This window comes from Pseudorca crassidens, chromosome 6 (assembly GCF_039906515.1).
Source record: "Pseudorca crassidens isolate mPseCra1 chromosome 6, mPseCra1.hap1, whole genome shotgun sequence".
Classification (NCBI taxonomy): domain Eukaryota; kingdom Metazoa; phylum Chordata; class Mammalia; order Artiodactyla; family Delphinidae; genus Pseudorca; species Pseudorca crassidens.
Window position 1 is genome coordinate 113,998,806 of NC_090301.1, and position 24,894 is coordinate 114,023,699.

Genomic DNA, 24,894 nt, shown 5'->3' on the forward strand with positions numbered 1-24,894 from the left:
CTTTTCTGTTTTTTTTTAGAAGCAGTGTCATTCTACTTTGTGTTTATATATTTACATACTTTTTTATTTCTGTTGAGATAGGATTCATTGAAATCTCTATAATGTATATGGTAGAAAATTTCTTATGAACTTGAAATTTTATGTTATTTATAGAAGACTAAAATGGGAGATGTTTTATAGGATTTTAGAACTTAAGCAGTAATACCAGTGAACACTTGAACTTCATTATCCGTGAAAATAACACACAGGGTTAATATATATACCTCTGTCCAAAAGTTGAACAATTTAATTGTTTTTGTTGTTTGTTTTTAATATAAAGATAGAATTGGGGAGTAAACATTAGTTTTTATTTAGAGTGAATCTGGACATTTAAAATTATATTAATCATTTATGTGACTCTTAACCCTTTGAGTGGGGGAGTCAAGAACATACTGTGTGTCTTGTAGTGGTGATAGTATCAGGGTCACAGGTCTTCTTTTACTTGAAAAAGTATTTCATGAATGTTGTAAAAAAAAAAAAAAAAAACTGTTCAAACAGTACCAAAGAGTACATAGTGAAAGTAGATTTCTTTCCTACACTAGCCTGTCTCATTTTCTCATCATTACACTGTTAGAATGTCTTACGTGTCCTTGTAATTTTCTGTGCATATAGAAATGACTATAGCTCCCTTATTTAACACAAATAGGAGCTTACTATATATGCTGTTTTGCACTTTGTTTTTCCAAAGATCTTTTTTTTTTTCTTTTTGCGGTACACGGGCCTCTCACTGTTGTGGCCTCTCTCGTTGCGGAGCACAGGCTCTGGACGTGCAGGCTCAGCGGTCATGGCTCACGGGCCTAGCCGCTCCGCGGCGTGTGGGATCTTCCCGGACTGGGGCACGAACCCGTGTCCCCTGCATCGGCAGTCGGACTCTCAACCACTGCGCCACCAGGGAAGCCCTCAAAGATCTTTTGATACAGAACTAAATTGATAAGCATTGAAGAATTCATCCTCCTGGCCCAACAAAGTATTAGTATTGTCATAAACGTCTTTTCCATCTAGGATGGTTGAATAGTAAATAAGCAAGCTTGAAAGACATGTTTACAAAGCTGCAGATTACAGTCTCATGCATACTTTAATAAAGATGTTCTTAACTATTTGATATGCAAATGTGAAGGTCAGAAATTTTGCTTTAAGCTTAAACTTATTTGGGGAAACAAGAAGATTCTAAACTTTTCCTGTATGTTTCCTGATGTATAATATGATAGAAACAGTGCTATTTATTTCTTTACATCTCTCCTGTCATTATATATCATTTCCTTTATATATAGCACCTTTGGTTATATATGTGTAGAGGTTGGCCAAGTGAATTAAAATCTGTAACACCGATTTGATGTCAGACTGCGTGAGCGTGCTACATTGGAAGAACACTAGACTGAGGGCCTGAGGTGGAAATTTTTATTCTGGTTCTACAAATTGATAATACAATTCCTCCAGCTTTTTTTGTTGTTATTGTTAAAACATGAAAAATATATTTGTATAATCATGGACATATTGTTTGAACTTTCTGGACCTTAATTCAATTTATAATATAAACGTAGTAGTGTTATCTGGATTTAACAGTGCAGTTTTTATGAGTTGTGAGAATATAACCTAGCCTTTTCAATTAATTCATGTGTGGTAGTAAAGATGTCATCGAAGGTCTCCTTTCTAATAGGCAGGGCTTTGATCAATTGGGAAATATTAATGGACAGAAGTAAAATAGATGGTGGCTATCTAACCTGATGCCTACTCTTTAGTGAGTGCAGCTTCACCCTTAAACATTAGTAAATGGTGTAGACTGCCAGTTATCGCCCTCTTCATTCGGGTCCCTCAATACAATTCTTTGGTTTGTTTTCAAAGCTACTTTAACACATGGAAATAAATTGTTCCTGCAGTTTCTAGAAATATCTTCAGAAATAATAAAATGAACTATAGGGATAATAGGCTATTATGTTCTTTATTCTTTCCTTAATTTCTAGAGAAGTCCTAGAGAATATATCTATATAAATAGAAACTTTATTCTTTCAGATAACCCTAAAGGCGGTACCAGAGTACTTGTAACAATATTGAGGAAATTATTTGTCATGTAAAAAGCTTATTTGTATCATTGTAGAGAGTGCTGTTGTTTCTTTAAATGCTGGACTGATCTGTCAGTAATAAAGTCCAGTGTATTCTGATTTTCTTGCCAGCCCAGCTCTGACTCCTGTGACCCTGTACTCCCTGTTGTTTTGTAATTCATCATCAATAGACGAGTACCTTGGATAGCCCTATGCAGTCTCATCTTTTAACTGTTAGCACCCAGAATCCCAGCTTAGGTTAAATGGGCACTAAATATATTAGCTAACATACTTACAAACCAAAATATGTGCAAACTCTAGGGGTGAAACATTCTCCCATTCATATTGGAATCCTGTGTTTTAGAACATATTTCTGTGTAATACCACTTAGTCTGTATAGTTGACCAAGGACAGAGTTGTTAGCGAGAAATTATAAAGAACTTTCACAGCAAGTTCTGAAAATAAGTACTTTATTTTTGTAATTAGGTCCATACCACACCTAAATTGACCTTAAGGAAGAATGTCTAGATTCTGCTTGTGAGTATGGAAAGTTTTTTGTTTTTTTTTTTTGTGGTACGCGGGCCTCTCACTGTTGTGGCCTCTCCCGTTGCGGAGCACAGGCTCCATAAGCGCAGGCTCAGCGGCCATGGCTCATGAGCCCAGCCGCTCCGCGGCACGCGGGATCCTCCCGGACCGGGCACGAACGCGCGTCCCCTGCATCGGCAGGCGGACTCTCAACCACCGCGCCACCAGGGAAGCCCTGTGAGTATGGAAAGTTTTTAGACTTCAGTGGAAAAGGATTTCGGTTACTCATTGTTAATAACTCCTTAATACTGTAACATGTTCATGCCTCTTCCACATAATTTGTTTTTCAGCATACCGGAACTTTCGTTATAACCTGCTTGGTCCTGATAAAATCTTAACAAAAACAAGTTAAAATATGTGGTTGTCTTTGGTATTCTCCATGCTATAACCCAGTTTAATTGATGCATTTGGGACCTGGAGTTGAAATAACACCTACTGGAATTCAGAATTGCATTAACATTGCTCCAGTGGTCACAGGAACAGAAAAAAAAAAGAAAAATAGAATGAATGATTTAGGAAAAAATGGCAACTTGGGGGGAAAAAAACCCTGAAAGAAGAAAATAAGGAAATTAAGAAGAAGAAAGGTATTTTTCTGTCATTTTGATTTAGCAAATAATTATTCTTTACTGTTTTCCAGTGTTTCTTCACTTTTGGTGACTTTTATATATTACATTAAAACTGAGATGCTGAGTCAAAATAGTTTCAGTTTTATTCAAACACTACAACTCATTTATACTACCTATATAGTGCATCAAGTCTGGGGCTTCTAATCCCAGAGGCGTTTCTTGACTACATACTATGGTTCAAGCACTGCATGAAGATGAATAAAACGTTATGTCCTGAGCTTAGACGCTAATGCATTAGTAAGGATGCTCTCAGAGGAATGAGGAATATTTTGCCCAGAGTTTTAGGAGACATCATCCTAGCTTAGAATTTCTTTTCATAAAGATGGTGGTGGTGGTAGTACTGGTTTTTAGGAAAAAATAACTCAGCTAGGTAAAGGTGAAAGTTATAAAGTGTGGCTACGGTTTAAAATTATTATTTTGTGTGCGCCTGAAATTCTTTATTTTTGATGTTACCCAATAATAGTCAAAGTAATTGCACAGTAGGGTCTGTCTTATTCATTTGATATTTTTAGTGCCTTACATATTTCCTGGCACATTGTAGTGGTTAGGTAAATGTGTTCGATAGATGAGTGAATAAAATCCATTTTTCACTTTGAAATTAAAACTTTGAATTGAGTATACAACTTTTTTCCTTTAAAATTATCTATATCATAAAACTAAGGCTAAATTTTTGCCTTAAAAATAAAACAGTGACATTTTACATAAAACAGTGGGGAATTATTTAAGTGATCGTAAATTTTCTGAAGTAGGTCTTCAATAATTCCTTAACTAGGTCTTTGATCATTTTGAAATCTCCATGGTGTAAATAAATGGCCAGTGTCTCTAAATCATAGCATTGTACAAGGCTAATTGAAATGCCCTGAAATGTTTTGTAACATTCAATGTCAACGGTAGAAACACTACTGATTCCTAGCTCTGGTTTTTTATTGATCAATTTTGATTCTTTTGTCCAAATCCCATTTTAAACGAATTAATTTAGAGGTGATGACTTCAAAATTGCCTCCATTTTCAATGAATAAGAGTCAGTGTTGTGGTAGATTGTTAATCTCTTGGAGGTTTATTAGAAAGTTGATACTGGAATTAGCACCATACATTCTTTCTCCTATTGGACGTACATGGTATCTTTCCCAAGCAAATGCTTAAGAATCCACTGTTTAGAGGGTTGGGCAATAAGAAAATCGGAGACTTGTGTTTTGGTGCCATAATGCTTAGCTGGGATGTCATGTACAGTCATGAGATGATGGAAGTACTTCACGGGGCAGTTTCTACTGAAATACTACTGATCTTTCCTGAGACCTTGAAAGAAGGATAAGATTTTGGTAGATGGAGAATAGGTGGGGAAGATGTTTTGGTTATGGAAGCAATGGCCTGTGTGACAGTTAGTAGTTGGGGAGGGTCAGCATGTTGTGAATGTGGACAGGATTGAAGAGTGGGGCGTAAGATGGGAAGATGTTTGCCACCCTCAGACATTGAGAGACTTGAAAATTGATGCCTTTAAGGTTGAGATCACACACGCACACAATTGACATCAGTAACATTGTGGAATCTTCAGAGTTTGGTCTAGTTCAGCTCACATTTTACAGATGAGGGAACACACTGTGTGAGGCCGCTTAAGTACCTAGTGGCTGAATAGGACTCGGTGATGATTGTTTTTATGTTTTGTTTATACTGAACAGCATATGGTTTATTAATTTTTGTTTTTCAGAATTTACTTGGCAGCTTGCTTAGCCTCTCAGACCCATCCTGTTGGGAGAGCTTATACCAGCATTATTGTGCTAGATGCCGCTGACGAGAGGGAGGTATCAAATGACCTAAATATGTGTCTACCAAGTTATGCATGATGCCCATAGTTACCAGGCTGAAGGGCTGAATGAATAGCAAGAGCCTAACACTCAGCAAGTCTATTCGAGGCTGAATTGGACGTTATGAGGCAATGATGTTTAAAAAGAAAGAAAGTAAAGGACACTTCATATACAGAACAACCATTGGAACCTTAAACTGTCCTGATCTAGGCCAAGTGGCATATTTGAGCTCTTACACATTTTGGCCATGTGCCTCTAAATTCGTGCTAAATTTATGTACCATATTTCCGCTCTCACTGATGCTGAAATTTAAATTTGTCAGTGATGTAACTGGATTTTTGCGAATTAGAAAGTACCTCAACGGGTTTTAAAAACTGGGAAAGCGTTTTTAGGCTACAAGTAAAAGTGAAGTTTGTGATAGTGTTATGAAATACAATTCTTGGCATGTGGGAAGTCCTCAAATATTTCTTGAAGAATGATCTGGATCAAAAAGGACTTGTGGAAATGGTATTTTTGATCCTGCCACTGTTTTGATTCAGTAATTAAAAAGAATACTTATGGTGCAGGCAGGGTGATGTCTGTTTTAAAAATAGGTCACATATGTGGCACAAATTAAAATTCTATTTACACATCCATTTATAGCTGTCTTTAACTACATCCCTTGCAAGATAGGCCATTGAAAAAGTGGTTCAACCCTTAATATGTACGTATATTTTAATAACTTCAAGAACAAGGATCTGCTAATGAGCTCACGTTTGGATTACGTTTGATTTGTATGTCTGAATTCACCTGCCACTGATACATCTCAAAAGAAGTACGTTTATTTGATCTGAGCAGTACTGTCTTTTCCTCTTTCTTCACCTTTATAAAATGGAAGTTGCAACTCTGGACATTATTCCTTAGGGCACTGGAAGGATGCATTAAATGATTTTAAGTACTCTTCCCCCCCATCCCCCCACCCCCACAAGGAGAAAAATACGGCTTCTTAAACCCCAAGTAGAAGACTGTGTTCAATCGTTAGCATTTTAGTATTCTTGAAATTGAAGTAACTAACTTGCTTTTGACCTATTTCACAAAGAAGACAAATGACTTTTTCAGACACTTAACAAGAGATGGAAGGAGTGGGGTGGCTTTTGAGTTTAGTCTTTCAGTCCATCCCCTAGGTGTCTCTCTTTTCTCCATTCATAAATGAATATATTTCAATTAGATTGCTGCTATCAAGAACAATTTGGATCTGGGTTATAGGAACAACACATTTCACTTTCCCATTTAAAGGATGCCATCCTCAGCAATATACCTTTGACTTCAGTAAAAACGAAATGTTCCTTAGGCTGTTTCAGTAATGCACAGTGTGATTTATTCTGCAGTATGGGTTTGTTAACATTCTCTATGCTAAATACTGTTCAAGATGCAGGAGCATTATAGCAAAACAGAAATGGTGTTCTTTTCTGAGACTTTAAGGGTAGGCTTTGTACAGTTTCTCTTTAGTGATGTAGATCATTGGAAAGATGCCAAGTTAATTGCAAAGTCGACAAAGAAGATCAGTGTCATCTCAAGTTACAAAGACATGATTTGATAATTGTCTTTAATTCATGCAGATTTGCGACACCCATCAACTTAAGTTCCACATTTGTCTAAGGTTTATAAAGGGTAAATGAAGGTTTCTTACCCAGAAAAAAGTTCAGAACTACGTCCATTTTGCAACATGTGATCAAGAGCTCCTTGAATGGTGTGTTTTACATATCAAACTGAACCTTAGCTGACAGCATGGATTGGTTTGGCCAGTTGCTCTTTGTATTTTAGCATAGAATTAACCATAGGTGTCCTGATCCTGAGATACTTGAGCTTTGGCTTCGGAGAGGATTGTGTTTTCGGTTTTATATTCCAGAGTATATTTATTCAGGATATATATACCCTCTTCTGTTCTATAATTTAAATTGGTTATTTCCCACAGAAAATCTCAATTTTTTTTTTTTTTTTTACGGTATGCGGGCCTCTCACTGTTGTGGCCTCTCCCGTTGCGGAGCACAGGCTCCGGACGCGCAGGCTCAGAGGCCATGGCTCACGGGCCCAGCCGCTCCGCGGCATGTGGGATCTTCCCGGACCGGGGCACGAACCCGTGTCCCCTGCATCGGCAGGCGGACTCTCAACCACTGCGCCACCAGGGAAGCCCCTCAACTTTTTTTTTTTTTAACTGACCGAAGTCATGAAATTATAACAAGAATCGAGAATTTATGGTGTTCTGAGACCAGGGCTTGTGTGCCCTGCGTCACCTACGTTTTTGGCTAGATCATTTACCATTTCCAAGCAGCTTTCCTGCTTGGGCCCTTTATATTCTTAAAATGAGCAACAATAGCAGGAGGAAGTGATGAAAGTTCTTTAAGTAAGTGGCCTTGGGCCATTTTAGCCTCAGTAGCAAATAAATGAACTGAAGTTATACTTTATCAAAGAAGCAAGCATTTTTATTTCCTCTATGTGCTGTTACATTGTCCTAGAGCTGCCTCATAAAACCTGCCAAGTGGACTCAAATAGCCCAAGCCTAGAGCTAACAAAGAGTCACCTTTAAGAATGTCCCTTTCCCCCTCCCCTCTTATCCTTGGGTAGGATTAGACAGAAAGAAAAGGCTGATTACTGTTCCCATTCATAAAAGGAGCAAGATCTGAAAGATGCCAGCTTGAAAGTATAGAATTCACATGAGCAGGATTTACACACAAGGCTAATCCGAGTCATAGCTGCCTGTTTCCTTTGAGAGTTCCTTTTGTAGGTGCAACTTTGCTGAATGGATTCGTACTGAAATCCCGTTAAATGATTGTTTCTTCCAGCTGAGGAAGAATGGCCTGCCTTCAGTTTTGCAAGTGGGGAGGTCTTGGGTGGTTGAAGAGCTCCCTGACCTAACCGCTTGCCTCGACCCAATCTTCGTTTTGCTTGGGCTTGGTGTGCCATTTTGATGAACTTGAAATATTGCTATTTCTTTTTTTTTTTGCGGTACGCGGGCCTCTCACTGTTGGGGCCTCTCACGCTGCGGAGCGCAGGCTCAGCGGCCGTGGCTCACGGGCCCAGCCGCTCCGCGGCATGTGGGATCTTCCTGGACCGGGGCACGAACCCGCGTCCCCTGCATCGGCAGGCGGACTCTCAACCACTGTGCCACCAGGGAAGCCCCGCTATTTCTTGATAATCAAATTAAGTTCAAAGAATATTTTTGAGCCTCCATCATGTAGGAGGCACTGTGCTAGGGCCTTGGTGGGGATACAGGGCACTCACTTCGCAGTTACAGCTTAACTTGGAGACAGCCCTGAACATTACTAACGAAATGCAGCACAGTGTGTGTTTCAGGTTGTAATGGGGGCCGAGAAAGCAAAAATTAGCTCAGACTGAGAAAATATAAATCTGCATTGCCCTTCATGAGGCACCGATAAAGCCAGCTGCAGAGTTAACAGGAAACAGTATTTCTCCCATGGACATGCTGCAGCCATAATGTGTCATAACAACTCTCTTCAAGTGACTGCTGCTTTCTTACTCACTGAGAAACTGTTTTCTAAATATCATAGACTATCAGAAATTTTGCTATTTGAAATTATATCAGTAAGATGAAATATCCCCCTTTTATGTAATTCACTTTGATACAAAAGTTGCCTTGGCTTGCAAATGAGGGACAGAGCTTCAAATAAGCGTTTGGGAACACAGCACTGAACATATCAACTTTTGTTTCCAAGGATACAGAACCCTAGGTCCAATTTGTTGTTCAAACCTGATGTTCAGGCCTTTACACAGCACCCTGCCTTGCTCTGAGCCTATCACAATGTTGATTTATTTAAATTTCACCCTTCCACCCAAATTGGTAATTTCCGCATTTCCTCCATGTGCAGTACATGTGCAGGTACTTTCATAGCAATGGATATTGTCAGACTATTGACTTTGTCAGACTATTGGTTTGCTTCTGGAAGACTTAGGCTGATTGGGCTAGGACAGATGTCCACTTTGACAATTCTCAATTTAGCATTAAATCTATGTGTAATGTATTTACATAATACATATGTTGCATATATCCATGTATCCGGTTTTTTCACTTTTAATGGTTTTGTGTGTAGATAATTTTTCTTCCACAAAGTAATATCTCTTCCTGGAGGGTGGCGTCTGTGCTTAAAATTCCATCTGATTTTTTTTTTCAGTGTCTTGACCAGCATTGTGCATGCAGTAGATGTTCGATAAACACTTTCCACAAAGAAGCTTCACATCTTAGCTGTTTCTTTGAGACTTTCTCCAAGTTTGAAACCTAACAGACTGTGGTATCCTCTTCCTCACAATTCTACCTCTGCTTAATAAAGTGCAAGTTACCCAGGCAATGAGGCGCGGTGCAGTTGAAGCTTTTTACAGCTCCATCTGTCTGCAGTCACATAAATGTCAGTGGATAGATGTATTTGTCATAATGTGCAGTAAGTGCAAGTAAGCCCCCCATTAGTAGTCTCACTAGAGATAAAATAGATTGACAGGAACTCAGAGGTGATAAACTGTCAGATTGCACTCTAAGGAAATACAGCATGTCATTGGTAGCTGAAAATGTGCAGAAGTAAACGCACGATTCCTCACTCCAACCTGATTTGTTTTCAAACCTTTGCGTATTTACTTTTGTTCATCCACCACTTTGGTTGAAATAAACCATTAATTAAAAACAGCTCAGGAAAACCACTGATGACGTTAATAGATCTCAACACAGCAGCAGCAAAACAGTCTCAATTCACCGAACTGCCTTCCAGGCGGGCCTTGCCCTTTCTGTAGAGGATGGTGGAGAAGCAAGTCTCTGGCTCTCAGGGGCTGCTGGGGGATCGATGTCGCTGATCATCTTATGCCTAAAGTAATGCTTTTCCTTGAAACTTAGGTATGCAGGGATTCATAAAACCAGCAGAAATAGGAAGTAACAGAGAAAGCCTTTTGAGTAACCAGGAAGGATTTGGTAAAAGCCCACACGCTGCGTAATCCGTGCTCTTTCCTCATGGTTGTGCCCCTTAGTTCATGTTTGCCTGACACGCGGTCCTGAAAGCTCTCTGTTCCAGTGTTTGCTCCCTAATGAATGTCAGTATATTAGATTCTGAGCTAGTGACAAGGGACTTACCTGTGTTCCTGTCCTCACATTCCTCTGGATGTACTAAATGGTTTGATTAAGCCCGATCACTTCAGTGATGAACACTGGAACGGTTTTATTTTTCTCCACAGAACGCGCGTGAAGGAAGCCAGGGAGAGTCAGTCGCAATGTGTGTTGTTATGTTCCTCAGGATCCGCTGTTTTGTGGTCTGGTTGTGTTATTAAAATTGCAGTCTCAAGTCATTTCAAAACCCCTGTCCTTTACCTCAGCTCAGATTGGCCGGGGCTGCCCCAGCAACTTGACGCTAAGACGTCCATGCGCCTTCCACGTTGCCAAAGCAGACATCCAACTGGAGGATACGATGCAGACATCTCCAAACATCAGGAAACATTCTCTTAGAGCCGGTCCCCCAGCCTGGCTGAGAGTCTGGGGACAAACTGAACACATCCCTTTCTCTTTGCGAAGGAGAGAGAGAAGCCACGTTCTCAAGAAGAAAACTGAGGTGGTAACCCGCTCCCCGTCTCCAGCTGTCTTTATCCCGTCTTCGTCCCCGCCAGGCTGACAACCAGTGCTTTACAGACCACTGTCTTCTGCGGCTCCTGATGGAGTTTCCCATAATGCTGAACCAAATGATGCTGAGATGCTGAACCAAACATCTCCAGGATGCTGTTCTTCCTGGCTGGCTCTCTCTCTACACTGAGTCCCCAGTCCTGCCGTCCCCAGTATCACTCCAGGAGTGGGTTTCATTTTCAGGACCACATGTGTTGCCGGAGATGCTCTGCCCTGTCGTGAGCTCATTTTCTGATATTTGGCAGGAAGAATCTACACACGTCAGCAAGGCCTGAATGCACCGTGTATGTGAAAGATAATGAACATTCCCAGTCATGATCCTAAGCCTTGGTTTTGATCACTTTTCCACAGAAAGATTCAATTCTGTTCAATAAATATTAAAAAATAGTTGAAAAAAGAAAGTGTTTAAAGGAGTATATTTTTTGCTACCTGGAAAACGTTGACAACTAGTTAAAAATATAACTACCAGTTATATATATTACTACCAGTAATATAACTACTATAATTCCCTGGCAGTCTAGTGGTTAGGACTCTGGGCTTTCACTGCTGAGGGCACAGGTTCAATCCCTGGTTGGGGAACTAAGATCCTGCAAGCTGTGCAGTGTGGCCGAATTAAAAAAAAAAAAAAATACAAAACAAAATAAAAAACTACTATCTATTGAACACCTACTCTGTGCTAGGCAGTGTTTTCGATACTTCACACTTAATCCCATGAATTGGGCATCACTAGGTCCATTTACAGAGGAGAAAAATGAAGCTGAGTACAGATGAAAGACTTGACCAAGGCAGAATCCATTTGGATACGTGTAACAGAAAAATCCAACTCAAATGGATTAACTAAAGAAATAAGAATGTAATCTTGTATTGAAGCAGTCTATAGGTAGGTTACTCCAGGATTGATTAATCTGATAATCCACCGACCTCATCAGGGACCCTGTTTTCCCTATCTTTCTGCCGTGCCAGTCTCAGCACGGGAGGCTCTGTGTTTGGGCTGTCTCTTCCCATGGTTGACAGTGAATGGTTGCTTTTTCAGGTCTCCTGTCCGGACATAATCACGTCCAGCAGCAGAAGAGACTTCTCTTCCTGGATGATCTTTTTTAAGAAAACGGGCAATTTCCTACACGCCTCCCAGAAGAGTTCTCCTTACGTCTCCACGGTCAGAATTACAACACATGTCCATGCTAAATTGAGTGGATTTCAGTGTCTGGCTTAGTGAGAGCAAGTGGAAGAGTGTATCTTACTGAGATAAATCGGCTGCTTGGAATGAGTGTGTGTGCACGTGTTGGATTGTGGGATACACAGCTCCCCTCAGAGCAGAGCAGGGATTCATCCCAAAGCCTGGGCTTGTCTCACGCATTCCCCAAACTCACGTGTGCATAAACGTTTACTGTGTGTGGCTATTATGAAAAATGTGACTGGAACAGATCCCAATGTTTGAGAGATTTACAGTTGTGATTATATTTGGGTTAGGTAAGTATTAACATGTGTTCACTTTCTCTGAATATTGGCCAAATGGTGTGTGGAGCAACTATGGTCTTGAAGAGTGTGACGTCCTAGCAACAGGACAACTTAGCTCCTCTGACCGGTGTTTTAGTCTCTTCTTACATAGCATCCCTTTCACTCTCTCCTGACGGAGGAGTAGTTGTGGCTAATGAGTTTGGGAAGGCAGACAGATTGAAGAGGCCCTTGAATTTCAGGCCAACGGATATAGACTTTTGTTTTCTCTAAGGAATATGGAGTCATTGAAGACTTCAGCCAGAAAATGACCCCCAACTGTGATTTAGGAAGATTAATTTATCAGAGTGGATGGGAAGAATTGATTGAGAGAAAAATCCGAGGTCTTTCCCTTTGTAGGAGGTATGACTCTCAGTCCATCAAGTCTAGTGTACACGAAACACCCATTTCTTTCTTTCTTTCAGGTTGAGTTTTCTGATAGGGATAATAGGAAATTCAGTCTCTATCGTTGTTTGGCACTCCTGCCTTCCCAAGGACGCTCTCAAATCTCGAAACTTAATGAGGTACCTGAGAGGCTTGGGAAGGACCCCTACCCTCCACTCCATCATGGCTGCACTGACATCTGTAAAGTTGAGTGGCCTCCTGTGGTGTAGGGTATGGGAAGCTTTCGTAAGTCTAGGATCCTTGGAGTCCAAGGTCCAGGTTCCCTGAAGACCACACAGCCCTCTCCTCTGAGTGGTGTTTCCTCTTCAGGGTGCTACCATCAGAAGTACTCGGGTAACTCCTCCCATCACCCTTTCCCAACCTCTGACCTCTTTTTAAATTTTATTTATTTATTTTTGGCTGCACCGGCTCTTCGTTGCTGCGCGCGGGCTTTCTCTAGTTGCAGCGAGTGGGGGCTACTCTTTGTTATGGTGCGTGGGCTTCATTGCGGTGGCTTCTCTTGTTGTGGAGCACGGGTTTTAGGTGTGTGGGCTTCAGTAGTTGTGGTACGTGGGCTCAGTAGTTGTGGCACACGGGCTCACTTGCTCCGCAGCATGTGGGATCTTCCCGGACCAGGGCTCGAACCCGTGTCCCCTGCATTGGCAGACGGATTCTTAACCACTGCGCCCTCTGACGTCTTATTAAACTTTGCAATCAGTGGAATTTGTAGACTTCATGTGTAGAGTTTGATGCGTTTGGATAAATGGAATAGCCATATAACCACAGCCCAACCAAGATCCAGAACATTCCTCTCACTCAAGAAAGCTCCCTTTTGCCCCCTTCCTCTCAATCCTCCCCCCTACCCCAAGGCAGCCACTCTACTGAGTGCTGTCCCTATCAATTAGTGCACATGTTCTAGAATTTCCTATAAATAGAATCCTTCGGCTTTCACTCAACATTGTATATATGAGACTCCTCCACACGGTTGTGTATATCAATGTTCATTTTTGGTGCTTAGTATTACCTTTATATTGTTGCATAGTTTTCCACTTCTTTTATTTTTGTAAGTCTTTCCCTGTCTCTCCTCCTCTTTCCTTAAAAGCATCTCCTTTGTCCCCTTGTTGCCCTCAAAGGCAATAAGTGCGCTTTCTCCAATAAAAGCCAGAAAGGATTTTATGAGAGGCAAGGATGCACCAGGTGTTCAGCTGTCTTCATGGAATGGAGGAGGGAAATGACAACATGAAAACACACAAATTAATCTCAGGAAGTTAGCCCACCACTTAATTCTCCAGAAGAGAGAAAGTGCAGGCCTGAGTTAGCGTGGAGTGTGCGAACAGGGTCAAGAGAGTGGATATGAGAAAGCTGGTACAGAGCGGCTGTCGATAGAGTTCAGTGCATCCTGAGACCCAGGCAGAGGTGGAGGAAAGACCGTGCTGGGCCTGGGTCGGGGTGAGGAGGGATGTTGGGGCCGACAGCAGAAACAGGAATAGAGCAGGTTTAGGCTGGAAAGTGATGAGTTCACTTTGGTACCTGTCGATTGTGAGGGGTGTATGGAAGGGAACAACGGAAATGTCCATGAGGCAGGTGGAAACAGAGATCTCTAGGTCAGTAGCACCTTCAGAACTGAAGATGAAGATCAAGAGTTATGGACAAAGAGGTGAATGCTGAAACCTTGAAAAAGGAAAGTTAAAGGAGAGAGACAAAGGCAAGGACAGGGCTTTGGAGAATGCCACGCAGGGGGCTCGAGGAGGAAGAGGAGTCTGAGGAGGAAGGAGTGGTGGTCACGGTATTAGCATGAGAGTCGCGGAGAGTGCAGTGTCTTGGGCATCAGGAGGCAGAGGACATTAAGGAAATCGCTGGCAGGAATGCCAAAAGCTGTAGAGTTGACCAAGACGAAGGCTGAAGAAAAGGTCATTACATTTCCCAACTGGAAGATCACTGGTGGCTTTTGAGGGATCAACCTCAGAAGAGAAACGGGAATTGCAGCAGGTTGCAAGGTGTTGTGGCATAGGAGAGGGTCCCGAGACAGACCTAATGATTCTTTTTTTTTTTTTGTGCTACGCGGGCCTCTCACTGCTGTGGCCTCTCCCGTTGCGAGCACAGGCTCTGGACGCGCAGGCTCAGCGGCCATGGCTCACGGGCCCAGCCGCTCCGCGGCATGTGGGATCCTCCTGGACCGGGGCACGAACCTGTGTCCCCTGCATCGGCAGGCGGACTCTCAACCACTGCGCCACCAGGGAAGCCCAGACCTAATGATTCTTAACAGCTTTTTTCAAGAAGTGTGCACCTAAAGGAGTGAAAAAGGGTTCCGTGTAGCAGAGTGGTGGAAGGAGGGGAGAGAGGACAGGTTGGGTGGGCTTGTTTATCCCAGGAAGTGGGGAGCATGCCCAAGGGCTGGGCGAAGGAGGCATGGTGAGAGAGTCGTTTAGTGGTTTCTGATTCAAGTTCCCAGAAGAGGTAAGAGCTGGTGGGATGGAAAGTGAGACGGGGCAGGTTAACCCTGGAAAAGTGATGGGTCAGTCCTCTTCTTGGAAAGAGAGGAGAGGATGGGTGGGACACTCCTGGCTGAGGACGGCACAGCCCCAGCTCCAGTGGCTCGTCCTCAGCATAACATGGCTCCTTCAGGGATTTTTTGTTCTATTTACTCTGAACGTGTGAAGTTGATAAAACATCCCGCTTAGGGTTCAGGAGGTTGGATATCAGCACAGCATATAGAGGAGGCCTCTCCCAACTGCCCAAGGCCAGACGGTAGCGATCAGTCTCCCAAGAGTCAGTCTGTAGCCCCTCTATCGTGTTGTGGCAGAGATCGCAGCAAACCCTAGGTTAGGGACCACACCATGATGTGTTAACAAGAGACACTGGCACAAGACCTTTGATCAGATTAATCAGGGATGCAATTACCCGGCACTACCAACTGAGATTAGCATTGGCTATAGAGGTTGGCAAGATGAACCTGGGAAATGCCAGACTTTGAATTCAGGTGACCTTCTGGTTTGTATTCATTTTCAGAATTGTATCTGCAGCATAAAAGGGGCTCTCAGAAGACTGGAAGGGCTTCACAATGAATGTGATGCTGTGAGTGTACAGTTCCCTCAGGCCAGAGTGCTTCTCTACTCCTCCTCTACCACCAGTTGGTGGTACAGTGAGGCAGTGATGCTGTGATAATTTTACCCGACCCCAGGATCCTGGTTGTGTTCTGGAGGGTTGAAGTTGCCAGAAATCTGGCTAGGTCTTAAAAGGGATACATATTTTTTTAAACCCTAGCAAATGGGGACTTCCCTGGTGGTTCAGTGGTTAAGACCCCATGCTTCCACTGCAGGGGGTACAGGTTTGATCCCTGGTCAGGGAACTAATATCCCACCTGCCGAGTGATGCAGCAAAACAACAACAACAACAACAATAACAGCAACAAAAACCCCCCCAAACTAGCCAGTATGGCCAGTCAACAGGCCCAAATATACACAGATTGAAATATATGTAAGTATTTTTTTTTTTTTTTTTTTTTTGCGGTACGCGGGCCTCTCACTGTTGTGGCCTCTCCCATTGCGGAGCACAGGCTCTGGACACGCAGGCTCAGCGGCCATGGCTCACGGGCGCAGCTGCTCGCGGCATGTGGGATCCTCCCGGACCGGGGCACGAACCCGTGTCCCCTGCATCGGCAGGCGGACCCCCAACCACTGCACCACCAGGGAAGCCCTGTAAGTATATTTTTGACCTTCTTGGCAGAGGCTAGTGGTCCAAGGCTGCTCCACTCATACACATTGTGGTGGCTTCCTTATCTGATAGTACAGATTTTATCATTGATGCTTCTGGAAAAAAAATGGCATTTCCCACCTCCCTTACCCACACATGTGGATCTTACAACTTCTTGTCAATTCCTTCTGTTACCGGTGCCTAACCTTAAACTACTTGTGGTGGGTGCCACAGGCATTAACCTATGGAAGGATAAACGATGTGTCTAGGAGGCCATCTTTCTGGAAGATGTCTGTACTCAAGGACACTAGTTTTTCTGAATGTTTAGACGACAGCTCCTAAAATTCTATCAGTGCCCACAGAGTGGGGAGAGCTCAGAAACCGGAGGCTGTAACAGTGTGTCTCCAGCGGCTTCCACCTCCCTCCTCCCTCCCACCATGGTCCCGGTCGTTTTTTTTATGTGAACTCCCTCTGCCTGGGGGTGAATGCGCCCGCACGTGGAGCCCCAGCAAGATGTGCTCCAGGCCTCTGGGAACTTGCCTTGTGAAGGATGGTGGCAAATTAAACTGGCAACTGAAAAAAGTCAGAGCATTTCCAGGCCCTCTGCTGGGGGAGTGATTCCGGAGGGGAAGAGGCAGGGAAAATGGCCAAAGACATTGGATGGCCAAAGACAGCTGGAAAATGGCCAAAGACATTGGGCGCTCGGCACCAGTCTGGCCAATGAACACTTCCTGAACGCCTATGAAGAAGAAGCTGCTCCAGATGGTACGGGCAAACACAGAATCACAGAGACCAAACTTCGTCCTCTATCTGGTAAGTCTGAGAGCACATGGAGGGGCGCAGGGACAATTCTAGGCTGGGCAGAAGGAGGAACGAAGGCTTCTGTAAGGGTGAACCGAAAATTGTAGCCACCATACAGTAAGATGGTAATGTGTGTGGACAGGGTAGGTCTCGAATGACATGAAGAGGAGGAGAGAAACAAAATTCTGGGGCTGGAAGGGACACTTGGCAATCCCCTCAGTTTAAGGGTGGGGAAACCGAAGCCCCTCTTCAGTAGGATAAAGTGGTTTGTTCAAGGTCAAGGTCACTCAGTTATTTGGTACTCAGTGACTAATAGTACTACTACTAGTAGAATAATACCATAAATAATAGTACTAATAATACTGTATTATGAATGAGAGTGGTAATAACAGTACTAACAGTGCTACTAATAGCTGACATTATAGAGCACTTACTGTGTACCAGCCACTATTCTAAATGCTTTCGGTGTATTATCTAATCGAATACTCACAGCTGGGTACGTTGCTTTCACCTCTATTTCACAGATGGAAAAACAGAGACAGAAGAGTCCAAGTAGCCTGCCCAAAGCCATGGAGCCAGAAAGTGTTGGAACTGAGATTCACCCTATAGGCAGTCGGGCTCCAGATCATGTGCGCTTCATTTCTGAGCTACACAGCCCCTCAGGCCTCTGAATTCTGGTCCAGTGCCCCTTGGACTGAGCACGTAGGGTACTGAAGAGACACTGAGCAAGGGAGTGACGTGACAAAAGTGATATTTAAAGTTGATTCGTGTGGCTTCAGTGGTCGAGGTGGACTAGGGAAGAAATGGAGAAGGGAGACCAAGTAAAAGATTGTCTAGATACGGGTGAAATGAACATCTGGACCACAGCAGGAATAGAGAAGATTGCATTGGACAGGAATGATCAGTTAGCCATCACTCACCTCCTAGTACAAATCAGCCTGTTGCTTATCCTCTTAGAAAACAAAACTCTGACCTGTAGAAGGAGGGATTGGAGAGAAGGAAGAAAACCAAAAAAGGGGAGAAATAGTACAGTAAAGAAGGGGCAAAGGGGCAAAAGTAAAAATGGAACAAATGTTGGTGGTTTCCCCCATATTTCTTACATACAGGTCCTGGTCTTTTGGGGATGGTTTAATGTACTTTGGGTAAACGCCTGTGTCAATTTGTCATTACGCGAGGGTAAGAAAGAATAGAACGAGAAAGATGCTGTCTCCTAGCGGGAATGAGACCTTAACAAGGGAATAAACACCACGTTAGGAGCCCAGCTAGTTGTCAGGGATTGGGGATGCCCTCAGGGAAGGACTTGCTGCCCCCTTGCTGGGAGCCCATGAGCCACAACTACTGAACCTGCGCTCTACAGCCCGCGAGTCACAACTACTGAGCCTGTATGCCGCAACTACTGAAGCCCACACGCCTAGAGCTCGTGCTCTGCAAGAAGTGAAGCCACTGCAATGAGAAGCCCGTACACCTCAACGGGAAGAGTAGCCCCCGGTTGCTGCAACTAGCTAAAGCCCGTGTGCAGCAACGAAGACCCAATGCAGCCAAATAAATAAATAAATAAAATAACAATATACTGTAATAGAAGTCATGTGAATGGGTCTCTCTCAAGGTATCTTATTGTACAAACTGAATGCCTTTTCTGTCTTAACTAAGCACTTACCACGTGCTGTGGTCGTAAGTAACTTCTGCAGTTTGAGGTGCACCAGCAAAATTAGCAGGGACTCCTTTTTCCTTCTTCACAATGTCACGGATAGATTTGTTCTTACTGTAGATCTTAGCAACCTCAGCATATGATTTTTTTTCTCTCTCTCTTCTCATTACATCCAGAGCTTTCCCCTTTTCACTTAAAGGGAGCACTTTCTTTGGTTGGCATCCGAATTGCCAGCACCACCGCTCTTGTGCATTGGGGTCATCATTCAGTAAAATAAGGGTGACGAACACAAGCCCGGAAGCATACCAGCTGTTGATCTGACACCAGTCGGCTTCTAAGTGACCAATAGGCGGCTGCGCCCAACAAAGCGCTGATTCACATCCGGGCGGGATTTAAAACCGCGCGAGATTTCATCATGCTGCTCAGAATGGCGCGCTCTTTAAAAGGTATGAACTTATGAATTTTTTTCTGGAATTCGCTAATTAATATTTTCAGACCGTGGTTGACCGTGGGTAACCGAAACCGCAGAGAGCCAAACCGCAGGTAAGGGGACGGCTGTCCTTGTAAACGGGACAAAGGAGGCCAGGAAACAGACCCTGTTAGATGCTTCTGACTGGTTCTGAGAATAGCTGTATGTGGAGTCCAATATTTAAGGGAAAGAGCCTGTATCTGGATGTTGAGCTCTCGCTCAGTCTCGGAGTACTATTTCCATGTGCATTCTGTCGGGCGAGCTGCTCTCAGGTGCTCCTTTTCAAGCACAGGACGTGAGCAGTTTCCGCAATATCCACCAGATGGTACCTTCCTACCAGAAATTCGGTTTCAGGCTGTGGAACTTCACGTTGCTTTTCCGCCCCGCAGACGAGCTGCAGAAATCAGACGCCTGCCCGGCTGCAGTCAAAACGCAGAAAGCCGGAAAGAATGAATCCCCGGGGGAGTGGGGTAGGCTAGCCTACAATATTTTTATTTCCGAGAATATGGAACAGAAGTCGAGTGTCCTTTTTGTGGTGGGGCAGCGGCTGGCCGAGTGTGGACCAGAGTCATAGAGAAGGCCACGTGTGAGGGGAGGGCTGCGGGGTGAGCCCCCCCAAGAGGACCTGGCTATCCGAGTCCTCCCTCGGTGATGCCTCTGTGGTATCCCACCAGTTGCTAAACGCCAGTTGCTGCTGGCGTTTCTCTGACATTATAACCAGTAGCCCTCTTTAAAAAAAAAAAAAAAAAAAAAAAAGCCTTTGTTGGAGAGACTTCTTGTTTGTTCAACACTTTGGATTCTAAGACCTGAGCTGTAATCCCCACCCGCAGGGTTGTTTAGCATCCCTGGACTGGGGAAGGTCATGACGTTTACTGCAGGGTGACGGTCGTGTTCTGGTTTGCCTGGTACTTTCCTGCTTTTAGCACTGAGAGCAAAGCAAACCCAGATGGCCGGTCATCCTGGGTGACAGAAATGTACACCCTGGGGACAACACTAGACCTTCACACACGTTCAGTGAGCTGGGCGGCTGAGTGGGGCAGTGGGATAGTATTTTCAAATTATGAGTCACTTTACTGCTGGTGTTTTCTTAGCAGACCCCCTTTGCCCTGTTTAGCCAGTGAGATGCATGTCAGGAAGTCCAAAGCTCTGCAGAAAAAAAAAAAAAGAACCAAGGAGCTAGGGTAAAAATAACTTTATCACATACCATTTAAATCACCTCTAGAAACTCACCCAAGCTCAAATGTATGTTGTCTATGTCACACTTGGCCAAATATTTTCTATTGAAAAAATTGATGTCACTACAAAATATGAAAGCATCCTTAAATGTTAAAAAAAAAAAAAAAAAGTGTAGGCCTTCCCCGATAGACTTGGGAGCATAGGTAGTAAATAGACACAAGGGTCCCAGGTTGGGGAGAGAGAAGGCAGTGCTGGGGGTGAAAAGAGACGGGGTGCTGGTGGGTCTGAGCCCAGGGAGGCCATGTTGCTCTCATCCACCTTCAGCCAAGTTCCCAGGGAAGGGCTGGGCTTATGGGACCTCGGGGTGAGGACCTGAGCCCCTGGGGGGAACACAGGAAGGGTGGGAGGGTCTCAGAGCAGAGAGGGCTGTCCCCTAGCCCCACAGCAGAGGGCCAGAAAGACCCAGGTGCCTTCGAGAGGCATAGAACCAGCAGGGGAGATCCGTGGGCTGGAGGGCACCTCTCAGAGAGTGCACTGAATTGCATAGTGTCTCTTCCAAATTCACGTCCACCTGGAACCTCAGAATGTGACCTGATTTGGCAGTGGGGTCTTGCTGATATCCTCAAGTTAGGACGAGGTCATACTGGATTAGGGTGGGCCCTAATCCAATAGTTTACTGTCCTTAGAAGTAGAGGAACATTTGGACAAGAGCTGCACACGCAGAGAGAAGACAGCCACACGAAGATGGAGGCAGACATGGAGGGATGCAGCCACAAGCCAGGGAACACCAAGAATTGCTAGTGACCACCAGAAGCGAGGAAGAAGCAGGGAAGGATTCTTTCCTAGAGACTTTGGAAGGAGCATGGCTCTGCGGACACCTCAATTTCAGATTTCCAGCTTCCAGAACCGGGAGAGGATAAATTTCCATTATTTAAAGCCACCCAGGTTGGGGTTCTCTGTTTCGGCAGCCCCAGCAAACTCATCCTGCCAGGAGTGGGGATGGTGGACGAGCAGTCAGCGTGGGTCACACGTGAGGGGCAGGTGGAGTGAGAGAGGCCCCTGTACACGCCAGCACTGAGGGCTGGGTGGGCCCGACTTGGCCCAGAACGTTTGCAGCCAGAGTCCTGAACTATAGGACATGACACTTCCCACATCAGGGAGAATGAGGCTTGGAACAGAAATTGAATAAGAAAAAGGTAAAACTTACTTTAAAACTTTTTTTTTTTTTTTTTTACTGCTTGTGTTTGTAAACTAAAATGTAATACCGATTGCACACCCATTCTCTTATTTAAATCTCTGAAAAGTAAGGCCCATTATCCACATTTGATAGTCAAGGAGCTGAGCTTAGAGCGTCAACTGAGACTGCCGAGGGGTCTGTTGTGGCCCTGGGGTTCAGGCCCACCTCTGCCTGTCTGCCGAGCCTTCCTGCCTTTCCTTATCATTTCCCTGTTTTCCTGCTAGTTGCCTGATATTTTGACCAAACTGAACCGGACCCTGTGCCCTACACACAACCCCGTACTTTCTGCTCGAGCCCTCGGATCAGGCTGTATCTTTGTTGAATAGGTCCTTCCTTTCTTGTTTCCTGTCAAAACCCTACCCTTCATTCCAGGCCCAGATCATGAAGCTTTTCCAAGTCTCCCAAACCAGCCGTCATCTCGTTTCAATTCTGGCAATCGTTTTGGGGCATCTTTGCAGGCAGCCTCCCTGCATTTCACATTCCTTTGTGTGCCTATGGTGCCCGTGGCAGGTCTCAGCGCAGACCTGCGGATTTGTTGGGTGCAATCATTGCTAAAAGTAGTGCAGTACCGTATTCCACGTGCACTGTGGCCAGCACCTCTTGACGTGAGTCCGAAGCAGGCCTTTATGATTTGGGAAGTCACCTCTTGCTCTGGCTGCGCTGATCCTGTGGATGGAAGGCTCTCTGTTATCAGGAACAGAATAGCATAGGCACTTACGGGTTTGACCTGTGACTTCCCAGAAAGGTGAGTGAAGAAGAATGAGCATTTGGGACCTTCTGTCTGAGAACCTGGTCTACTTGCTCTGGGGGTAGCCCTTCTGGCCTCCTTGATAAAGCAGATTGGGATCGTCAAGCCCCTTTTTCAGCACCTCACTGACTGGGTTTCATCTCACAGCTTCCTCTGCTGATGCCTGAACTCCTTGAACTGGCTGCACTCATCTGCGTTCCGGAATCAGATCAGAAGGCCGGTTTTTCTGGGCGAGAAAAGGAGTGATTTAAATGTTCCCTGAGCTGCTGATGGCAGATTCTTTCCTGAGAATGGGTTTCAACTAGGAGGTGGAGGTTGGGCAGGGAGAGAGCAGAGGGCCCTGAGCTGACCCGCTGACCAGGGCCTGCTGGGCAGGAAGGAAGCAGCAATGGGTGGTGGGAAAGAAGGCTGGGGACCCAAAGGTGAGCTTTATTTCTACCCCCTTTTTTGTCCTGGGCCCTGTCTGATTCTACGCGAATGGATCTTTGACTTTTGATTTCAGAAACCCAAAAAGTAATTTTCTAAAATCATTTGTGAACACCAGAAAGTTGCCATTATTTATTGGATTAAATAGGAATGTTTACAATAAAAAATAACCCTCTGCCACATATAGTTGCCATCATTTCATAAAAGAAAGGTTTTAATGATAAAACATGTACTGGGAAAGACAATCTCAGAACAAAGCGTATTCCTTTAAATTGGATAAATAGTTTTATAGGCAAAAAAATGATTACCTCTCTCTGTCTCCCTTTGCTGTGGGCCCAGGAAACTGTTGGCAGAGGCTGGCATCCTGGCACCAACTGTTTTTTGAGAATCACATCCACCCCGGTTCTGAAACCCAACCAGTTTGTAGTTCAAGACACCATGCCTCCCCCTGGTGGCCAAAAGGAGCAGCTGTAGCAGCTAAAAGGCTCTCACAATATATTTAGGGCCGTGTCCTGTTGATTGTGTTCTTATACTTATTTCACCCACCATGCACTAAGGGTGGGGCTACGTAGGGTAGGGCCACATGAAGATGAAGAGAGCCAGGCCCCTACTATCAAGGAGATTTTCCATGACACTGATGTTTCAGACAAAAGTTAGCGAAAATGTTTGGATTTGTGTGTCGAAACATCAACTCCCCAGCAAGGTGGTTTTACTTCATCTCTGGGTCCAGAGGCCCAGGGTAGTCACACACACCTCTGTGGTGGCATGCAATCGATCTGTCAGCATCCGAGCAGTCCTGTGAACTAGGGCCCATTGGCCACCTGGTGCTTTATCTCCATCTCTGCCCGGAAGCCTAGGCCCACAGGTGCTGAAGAAGCTGGAAAGAAACAGCACAGACAAAAAGTGGCCGTGCTGTTTCCCACAGGACATTCCTGCTCCCACCTCCTCGGTGTCTAAATCCTGCTTATCAGGCCATCCCCAGGTCAGGCAAGCCTACCTTTCCCACGAAGTCCTTCCATGCCTCCTCCAAACCCACAGTGACTCCTGTGCCCTCAGGACTACTCACTACCATCATTTTCTCTTATTTTATTTTTCAAGTAGGCAGGAGATTTCTTGATGGCTGAGGCTGTGTTTTATCAGTTTTCTCTCCATCTCTGCTTCTCAAATGACATCCCAGAGCTTTCAATTTTCTCTTTTGTTATGCAGAGGAGCTGCCGACTTCCTTTCAAATATTAGAGCTGCACTTAAGCCTAATCAAAATATTTTGTCATCAAAAATGAGAAATTAAGTCAATTTAGGCCATTTGGCTGTAACCAAAAAATCCCCAAGTCTCTATGGCTTAAATTAAGTTTTTTCTTCCTAATTCTACATGGCCCATGTAGGTCACTTGGGGGTAGGGTTACCTGAATTAACAAAGAAAAATACCCAGTTAAATTTGAATTTCAAATGATCAATCTCTTTTTGTTTAGTATGTCTCCAAAAATGCATACTAAAAGTTATTATTTTAATTATTTGAAATTCAAATTGAACTGTACATCCTGTATTTTATCTGGCAACTCCACTTGGGGGTTACCTGTTGAGGTTCTTCTGTTGCCCTGGTGATATCTCAGTCTTGGCTTCCTTATTACATGAGGAAGACGTTGGCAGGACATTGGGAAGGATGAGAGGATGGAAAGGGTGGTACCCACAGCTCATTCTAGAAAGCAGAACTGAGGTTCAGGTATTGAGTAGATTAAAGATGGCTGCAGCTTCTTTGCTATTCATCTCCTTGAATGTGGAGCAGCCTTAGTGGTCCAACAGAACCACTAGACCAATAGAATGTGGCCGAAGTGACACTGTATAACTTCCAGGGCTTGGTTAGAAGAAGGCTTGAAGTTCCCACCTTGGTCTCTCGGAACACTACCTCAAAGCCCCAGCTTACTTTGTAAGAAGTCTGACTACCTTGAGGCCACCATGTTGGCATAGTTACGTGTAGCTGCTCCAGCTGACAGTCCAGCTGAGCCCAGCCTTTCAGCCATTCACACCAAGGCCCCCCAACTATGAGTGAAGCTGTCTTGGATCCTCCAGTTCAGCCTAA

At 44.2% G+C, this 24,894-nt stretch overlaps 1 long non-coding RNA gene across 1 annotated transcript in view; it reads left to right on the forward strand.

Annotated features, from left to right (window-relative positions):
* The first annotated feature begins 19,077 nt into the window (after positions 1 to 19,077).
* The window catches only part of LOC137226712 (uncharacterized), a 118,582-nt gene continuing 112,765 nt past the window's right edge, over positions 19,078 to 24,894 (forward strand). The window contains exon 1 of the long non-coding RNA XR_010944488.1: positions 19,078 to 19,207. This is a non-coding gene — a long non-coding RNA (uncharacterized lncRNA). The remainder of the gene's footprint in view (positions 19,208 to 24,894) is intronic.